The following is an 8,615-nucleotide window of genomic DNA, read 5'->3' as shown; positions in this document are numbered from 1 at the left end:
AGATAAAACCATAGATAAAACTTACTGTGTTCAAGATATTTTCACTCTAAACCACAAAGGAACATTATACTTTATTTGTTTCTCTATAATACAGTTTCACTATAATATTCTTGATCATTTTTAAATAGATAGATAGATAGATAGATCTAGAAGTCTTTCTCCTGTGATAATACTGCCACCTGCCTGTGAGACGGCAAAAAAAGAAAAAGGGAAAAAAAAATAATAAAAATCACATGAAATAATAGACTTTTGTTTTATATATATATATATATATATATATATATATATATATATATATATATATATATATATATATATATACACAACACAATTCATGCAATGCAATGTTATAACTAACACTGCTATTATAAGAAGGCACTTTGAGTATAACCAGTGCAACTATACACAGCTAATGTCAGGAACCAAACAAAGCAGCTTTGTGCAGGTTTCCCACGTTTCTGTTCAGGAAAAACACATGAGACCCAGCAAATACCGAATGCATGTGACTTTTATCTGCTGTTTAGCCTTTAGAACGGTAACTTCCTGTGAACTCCAACTCACACACTCTCCAAACATGTGCAGACTAAAATGTAATAATGTATTTAATTTAAATACGCATTATATTTAGACTTAAACAGGCATTATATAAATGTTTTTCTCATATGCACAAGTGGCAACATAAAACACACACACACACATACACAAACTTTAGTCCTTTCATATGAAAGAAACAACCTGTTTATAGACTCAAACAGGAAATTAGCCATCTCCACAGAAAAATTTAATTAATGAAAGGAATTAGGGTGAATAGATGGCATGAGGAAAGAACTGATAGAATGAGAATGAAAAAAGGAAGAAAAGCAGAAGGAAGGATTATGCTATGTGGTCAGTGAAGGAGTAGAGGTATGACAGCCAGAGATGCGCTTTAGAAATAAAATAACTTTCAGGACAAACAACAGTTTCATCATTTGCTAAAATGAATGTACAATTTGAAATCATTTTTAGTAGATTATCAAAATGCACTTGTACGTGGTGGCATTTCTTTAAACTATTCTAACAGGATTAAACCCAGCCATTAGGGTTGCACAAGAAAGTGTGTAAAACATCCAGTGTAAAACATGTGCCATATCAAATATGTGAATCACGAAAGAGAAATTTATACCCAGAGGTGGCTAAAGTATACACTTCAGTAAAAGTTGAAGTACTGACTACACTTTTTTACTTAAGTTAAAGTAAAGAATTTTGGGCTCTGAAATGTAATTAAGTAAAAAGTAGCCGTTACTACTACCTGTTTTAGTGTCACGCCAGTAACTGAACCTCAATGTGTTAATTTTATATATATATATATATATATATATATATATATATATATATATATATATATATATATATATATATATATAAAAATAATTGGGACTAAATGTTAAATTCAATGATCAAAAATTACATACCGTTCTTATGACCAGGTGACCCAATACTTTTAGAAATATAGTATATATATATATATATATATATATATATATATATATATATATATATATATATATATATATATATATATTTGCCATCCCCAGGCCATATCCCAGATTGTAGAGTTATTCCAGCTGTCCTTGAAAACAACTCAAAGTTATTATGATGTTTTTACCAATGTCAAATTTAAGATTGGTTATCCTGTGCATTTTATTGAAGTTCAAACAGGAAGTTTATCATTTATACTTCACCTGTACAGCAGTTCTACAACATAAAAAAACAATCTGACTTAACCTCAGATTTCAAATGAACTTTAAGAACATCCTTATTTAAAAAAAATAGCAACATGTGGCAGCATCACTTATATAAAAGATAAACTAAATTATAGGGAAAAACCTTAAACATTAAAATGGCTCATGAAAAGAAAGATATAACTATATGTAATGTAAAATGTAATGAGTGAAAGTAAAAAGTTGTCAGAAATCTGCCTAAGTACAGTAACAAAGTATTTGTACTTCATTACTTCCCACTTCTGTTCATACCTGATCGGTCGAGGCCTGGGTTACCAACGACCACCACAGGTATTGTTAGCCAATAGGGTACCGGTGAATTTGGGCTACTGTTGGCGAAAGGAGGAGAAGAAGAGGAGGAAGACGTCTTTAGAGACAGCAGGAAAAGGAGAAGTGTAGGAGAGTGGAGGTTAGGGTTGGTACTTTAAATGTTGGTACTATAACTGGTAAAGGGAGAGAGTTACTGATATGATGGAAAGGAGAAAGGTAGATATGTTGTGTGTTTAGGAGACCAAGTAAAAAGGGAGTAAGTCCAGGAACATTGGAGGTGGGTTTAAACTGTTCTATCATGGTGTGGATGGAAAGAGAAATGGTGTAGGGGTGATCCTCTAGGAAGAGTGTAGTGGAGGTGAAGAGAGTTTCTGATAGGGTTATGAACGTGAAGCTGGAAGTTGAAGAGATGATGGTAAATGTCATCAGTGCCTATGGTCCACAAGTGGCTTGTGAGATGGGGGAGAAGGAAAAATTCTGGAGTGAATTACATGAAGTGGTAGAAGGTGTAACTAGGAATGAACGATTGGCGATTGGCACAGACTTTAATGGCCATGTAGGTGAAGGGAACAGAGGTGATGAGAAGGTGATGGGTAGGTATGGCTTGAAGGAGAGGAATGTGGAAGGGCAGATAGTGGTATATTTTGCTAAAGGGAGGAAATGGCAGTGATACGTATTTTAAGAAGAAGGAGGAGCATAGGGCGACGTATATGAGTGGAGGAAGGTGCACTATGTTCTATGTGGGAGATGCAACCTGAAGGAGATTGGAGACTGTAAGGGGTTGGCAGGGGACAGTGTAGATAGACAACATTGGATGGTGTTCTGTAGGATGGTTTTGGAGGTAAAGAAGAGGAGGAGTGTGAGGACTGAAAGAAGAATAAGATGGTGGAATCTGAAGGGGGAAGACTGTAGTGTGAGGTTTAGGGAAGAGGTCAGAGAGAGGCTCTGTGGTGGTGAAGAGGTGCTGGATGATAGGGCAACTACTGCAGATATGATAAGGGAGACAACTAGTAAGGTAATTAGTGTGACAACTGGAAATAGAAAGGAAGACAAAGAGATGTGGTGGTAGAATGAGAAAGTGCAGGAATGCATAAGGAGAAAGAGGTTGGCAAAAAGAGTTGGGAGGAACAGAGTGATTAGAAAAGTAGACAGGAGTCCAAGGAGATGTGACAGCAGGTAAAAAAGGGATGTGGTGCAAGCCAAGGAATAGGCATATAAGGAGCTGTATGTGAAGTTGGACACTAAGGAAGGAGAAAAGCATTTGTAGCGATTGGCCAGGCAGAGGGACCGAGCGGGGAAGGATGTGCTGCAAGTTAGAGCAATAAAGGATGCTAATGGAAGTGTGTTGAATAGTGTGGAGATTGTGTTGAGAAGATGGAGGGAGTATTTTGAGCAGCTGATGAATGAGGAAAATGAGAGAGAGAGAGAAGGTTGGATGGTATGAAAATGGTAAAGCAGGAAGTGGATAGGATTAGTAAGGAAGAAGTGAGAGCAGCGATTAAGAGGATGAAGAGTGGAAAGTAGTTTGGACCAGATGACATACCAGTAGAAGCATGAAGAGATGGCAGCAGAGTTTTTAACCAGGTTGTTCAACTACATTTTGGAAGGTGAGAGGATTCCCGAGGAATGGAGTAGGAGTGTGCTGGTACCGATCTTTAAGAATAAGGAGATATGCAGACCTGCACGAACTACAGGGAAATAAAGTGGAACAGTCAATGTGAAGTTATGGGAAAGAGTAGTGGAAGCCAGGCTGAGAGAAGAGGTGACCATCTGTGAGCAATATGTAGCAGTATGGTTTCATGCCAAGGAAGAGTACCACAGATGCATTATTTGCTTTGAGAATGTTGATGCAGAAGTATAGAGTAGGTCAGAAGGAGTTTAATTGTGTGTTTGTGGATTTAGAGAAAACGTTCGACAGGGTGCTGAGAGAGGAGTTGTGGAATAAGGAAGTCTGGTGTGCCAGAGAAGTATGTGAGAGTGGTGCATGACATGTATAAGGACAGTGTGACAGCAGAAAAGTGTGCAGTAGGAACAACACACTGGTTTAAATTTGAGGTTGGACTGCATCAAGGATCGGCCCTGAGCCCTTTCCTGTTTGCAGTGGTGGTGGACAGGTTGACGGATGAGGTGAGACAGGCATCTCTGTGGACTATGATGTCTGCGGATGATAATATGATTTGTGGTGAGAGTTGAGAGCAGGTTGGAAAAAAACCTGGAGAGGTGGAGGTATGCCCTGGAGAGAAGGGGAATGAAAGTCAGTAGAAGTATGACAGAGTACATGTGTGTGAATGACAGGGAGAGCAGTTGAATGGTGTGGTTGCAGGGAGAAGAGGTGGTGAAGGAGGAGGAGTTCAGGTACCTGGTGTCAACAGTGCAAAGTAATGGAGAGTGTGTTAGAGAAGTGAAGAAAAGAGTACAGACAGGGTGGAGTGGGTGGAGAAAAGTGGCAGGAGTGATTTGTAATAGAGGGGTATCTGCAAGAGTAAAAGGGAAGGTTTATAGGACTGTGGTGAGACCTGCTGAGTTGTATGGTTTAAAGACAGTGGCATTGCCTAAACGATAGGAGTCCGAGCTGGAGGTAGCAGGTCTAAAGATGTTGAGATTTTTGTTGGGAGTGACAAGGATGGACAGGATTAGAAATTAGTTTATTAGAGGGACAGCGCATGTAGGAGATTTTGGAAACAAAGTGAGAGAGATGCGATTGAGATGGTTTGTATATGTACAGAGGAGGGACATGTGGTATATCGGTAAGAGAATGCTGGGATGGAGCCACCAGGAAGAAGGAGAAGAGGAAGGCCAAGGAGGAGGTTTATGGATGTGGTGAGGGAAGACATGCAGGTAGTTGGGTTGAAAAGGCAGATGTAGAGGACAGAGGGGTATGGAGAAGGATGATCAGCTGTGGCGACCCCTAATGGGAGAAGCTAAAAGAAGAAGAAGAAGAATTCTAACAAGATTTACTCAGTACACTGCCTGTACACTGTACACTACCATTAAGGGGTTTTCATTTCTTCAGTCTTACTGAGCCTAGACACATATATTTATGCCTATAGGCTTATATTTGGTTATATGTATATACAGTATCTCACAAAAGTTCACAATCCTCTTCCACTCCTCCATAATGACATCACTGAGCTGCTAGATGTTAGAGACATGGTGCTTCTCCACCTTCTGCTTGAGGATGCCCCACAGGTGCATCAGGTCTGGAGACATATTTGCCACTCCATTACCTTCACCTTCAGCTTCCCCAGCAAGGCAGTTGTCATCTTGGTGGTGTGTTTGGGGTAGGTATTATGTTGAACTGCCAACCCTAACCCTAACCCTTGCCATGGTCAAGATAATCTGCTGTAGTTCAAACTGAGCGTCAGAATGGGGAAGAAAGGTGATTTAAGTGACTTTGAACGTGGCATGGTTGTTGGTGCCAGACGGGCTGGTCTGAGTATTTCAGAAACTGCTGATCTACTGGGATTTTCACGCACAGCCATCTCTAGGTTTTACAGAGAATGGTCCGAAAAAGAGAAAATATCCAGTGAGCGGCAGTTCTGTGGGCGCAAATGCCTTGTTGATGCCAGAGGTCAGAGGAGAATGGCCAGACTGGTTCGAGCTGATAGAAAGGCAACAGTAACTCAAATAACCACTCGTTACAACCGAGGTATGCAAAAGAGCATTTTTGAACGCACAACACGTCAAACCTTGAGGCAGATGGGCTACAGCAGCGGAAGACCACACCGGGTGCCACTCCTGACAGCTAAGAACAGGAAACTGAGGGTACAATTCACACAGGCTCACCAAAATTGGACAATAGAAGATTGGAAAAACGTTGCCTGGTCTGATGAGGCTCGATTTCTGCTGCAAAATTCAGATGGTAGGGTCAGAATTTGGCGTCAACAACATGAAATCATGGATCCATTCTGCCTTGTATCAATGGTTCAGGCTGGTGGTGGTGGTGTAATGGTGTGGGGGGTATTTTCTTGGCACACTTTGCCCATTAGTACCAATTGAGCATCGTGTCAATGCCACAGCCTACCTGAGTATTGTTGCTGACCATGTCCATCCCTTTATGACCACAGTGTTACCCATCTTCTGATGGCTACTTCTAGCAGGATAACGCGCCATGTCATAAAGCGCGAATCATCACAGACTGGTTTCTTGAACAATCATGTCAATATGGACCAAAATCTCTGAGGAATGTTTCCAGTACCTTGTTGAATCTATGCCATGAAGGATTAAGGCAGGTTTGAAGGCAAAAGGGGGTCCAACCCGGTACTAGTAAGGTGTACCTAATAAAGTGGCTAGTGAGTGTATTATAAATTGCAAAACTAGGTAAGCAAGCAAGCAAGTAAGTAAGTAAGAAGTGGCAGATAGAAGATAACTATCTTGGCTTTGCTAGTTTGCCACTTACTTGAACTACAAGACCTACTTGAACTCTTCGTAGTGCTCACTTGTCCATGATGGATTATTCAGCCACAGAGGATATAATGTATCTATATATATATTTAGTAGATAGCCATTTAGTAGATGTTGCAGTTTTTTCAGTTGCGTGGAGGTGTTTCTCATATAAGAATTTTAATTATCAAAACAACTTGTTCAACCTCCACATCATTTAGTCAATTGTGCTTATCATAAGAACATTTCTTGTTGCTTTGACCAAATTGCGAATGCTTTGGTACATTCATTTAATCAATTGTGTACAATTGTCTACGTTTCCTACATTATAACTTGTTTATGTCATGTTGATCAAAATATATTATACTGGTTTCAGCTAAATAGTCTTAACCCCTTAAACATTTCAGCATCAGTTCATTGCATAAGTCACTGAATGCATAATGTTTTAACCAGTTGTCATCATCTGCCATCTAAAATGTCTATTAAACTTTTTTGTGAATGTGACTTAAATTGATAAATTGTGCAGATGAATCTTAAATGTCACTAATGAAGGCGAGTGAACAGTAAAACGGGTCAAAGCTGAATCTTGTAAACCTTTAATTGGAGAGTGTATACAGACAGAGCAAAATAAAGAAATTATAACTTCTAAAAATGGATGAACAACTAAGAGACAAACAAACACTTGTATAGTACAGTAAAAGTGTCAATCCTGTAAGGTCTCTTGCGATCAATATAAATGAAATAAATAAATTTGTGCTGCTAAAATTCATGAATGCCAAACAGAAGGAAGTCAAATTTTGTGCATTTTCAGTCACTGTGATCCAAACCATAGTTTATATCAAGAAATCCTAAAACTTTCACCATCATACTGACAACAAGACTAAACACTTTGATCTTGTTTGTAAACAATACCAAAGGGACTGATGGGAATGATTTGTTCATTGACACAAATACTTACTTTTGAGCGATGAAATAAGTATTTTGGGAAAAGTACAGGCTTTTGCAAGAAATCCAATGTTATGTGCTGTTTGTACACATTGTTTTGAGAACGCACTTACTGGTTAAAATGGCAGAATTACTGTAATGTTTTCTATCAGACCACTAGGTGGTGCCATCACCACATTACTCATTATTCAGTGATTTTCTCCCCACATAATCTACATAAATATCCAATATTATTCCACCTCTACTTTGTGGTGACTCATTTAATATGTATGCACATTTTTTAGGTCTAAGCTTATGTTAAACATTACAATAAACTGTACACTGCCATGCCATTCCCTTTTCACTGTCTTACACTAATAATCAATGTTCCTTGTACATTTCTTTATTAAGCATCAACCTAGTTCATATATCACAGCATGAGCTGAGCAAAGGGCAACAGTGAGTGAAACAGTAAATTAGGACCATAATTAACTCCCCCCAGCAACCAATCAAGCTTCCCATAGAGATCAGAGCATCCAATCAGCCACCCTTAATGCAATCCTGCTAGCCAGTCATGCCCCCTGCTGGTATCAGAGCTGTTTTTGAAGGTCCAGAAGGAACTGCGAGCACCAAGGTGTCCTCTCACTAATGCTCTCTCACTAATGGCAGTCTAAGCACTGCTAACACTCGCTGATTCCTCTATTGAAAAAGCAGCAAAGGAAACACCCCCATGGCATTTCTGATCTGAAATAAAACAGAAAGAATATGCAGTGAATTGGCTAAAATATGAATATCCTGCAGCCTGCAATTTATACTGTCTGTATGCAGGCACTTTGTTCCAATGTATGTTCTTTTATTCATTTATATCAGATATAACCTTCATTAGGTATATATTAACACTTCCACATCACTTTTAACACTGTTCATATATTGGAACAGAAAGCTTAACATTTAGCACTAACAGAATGACAGACTGAACAGACTGAAATATATAATCATCATCATCATCATCATCATCATCATCATCAAGTACTTTATCTAGCCAGTCTAGTGTCAGTTTGTCTTATAAGTGGAGAAGTAGACACCAGATACAATTTTTGACTCTGATATTGGCTAAATTTTAACAATAACAAATTTGATAGATAATTTAACAGCTCAGTCCTGTCCAGACACAGACATAAGCAGGGTAGATCCTTATACACCTTACTACCTGCATAAAGTATTTGACACCAGGTTTTGTTGTTTTGGTTCCTTAACCACAGCATAGTATAAGTGAAT

General features: G+C 38.8%; 1 long non-coding RNA gene across 1 annotated transcript in view; it reads right to left on the bottom strand.

Moving 5' to 3' along the window:
- Positions 1–6,986: 6,986 nt before the first annotated feature.
- The window catches only part of LOC124377307, a 28,119-nt gene continuing 26,490 nt past the window's right edge, over positions 6,987–8,615 (bottom strand). The window contains exon 3 of the long non-coding RNA XR_006924091.1: positions 6,987–8,081. This is a non-coding gene — a long non-coding RNA (uncharacterized LOC124377307). The remainder of the gene's footprint in view (positions 8,082–8,615) is intronic.

The sequence above is a fragment of the Silurus meridionalis genome, chromosome 23 (assembly GCF_014805685.1).
Source record: "Silurus meridionalis isolate SWU-2019-XX chromosome 23, ASM1480568v1, whole genome shotgun sequence".
Classification (NCBI taxonomy): domain Eukaryota; kingdom Metazoa; phylum Chordata; class Actinopteri; order Siluriformes; family Siluridae; genus Silurus; species Silurus meridionalis.
This window is presented reverse-complemented; position numbering and strand designations above follow the sequence as displayed.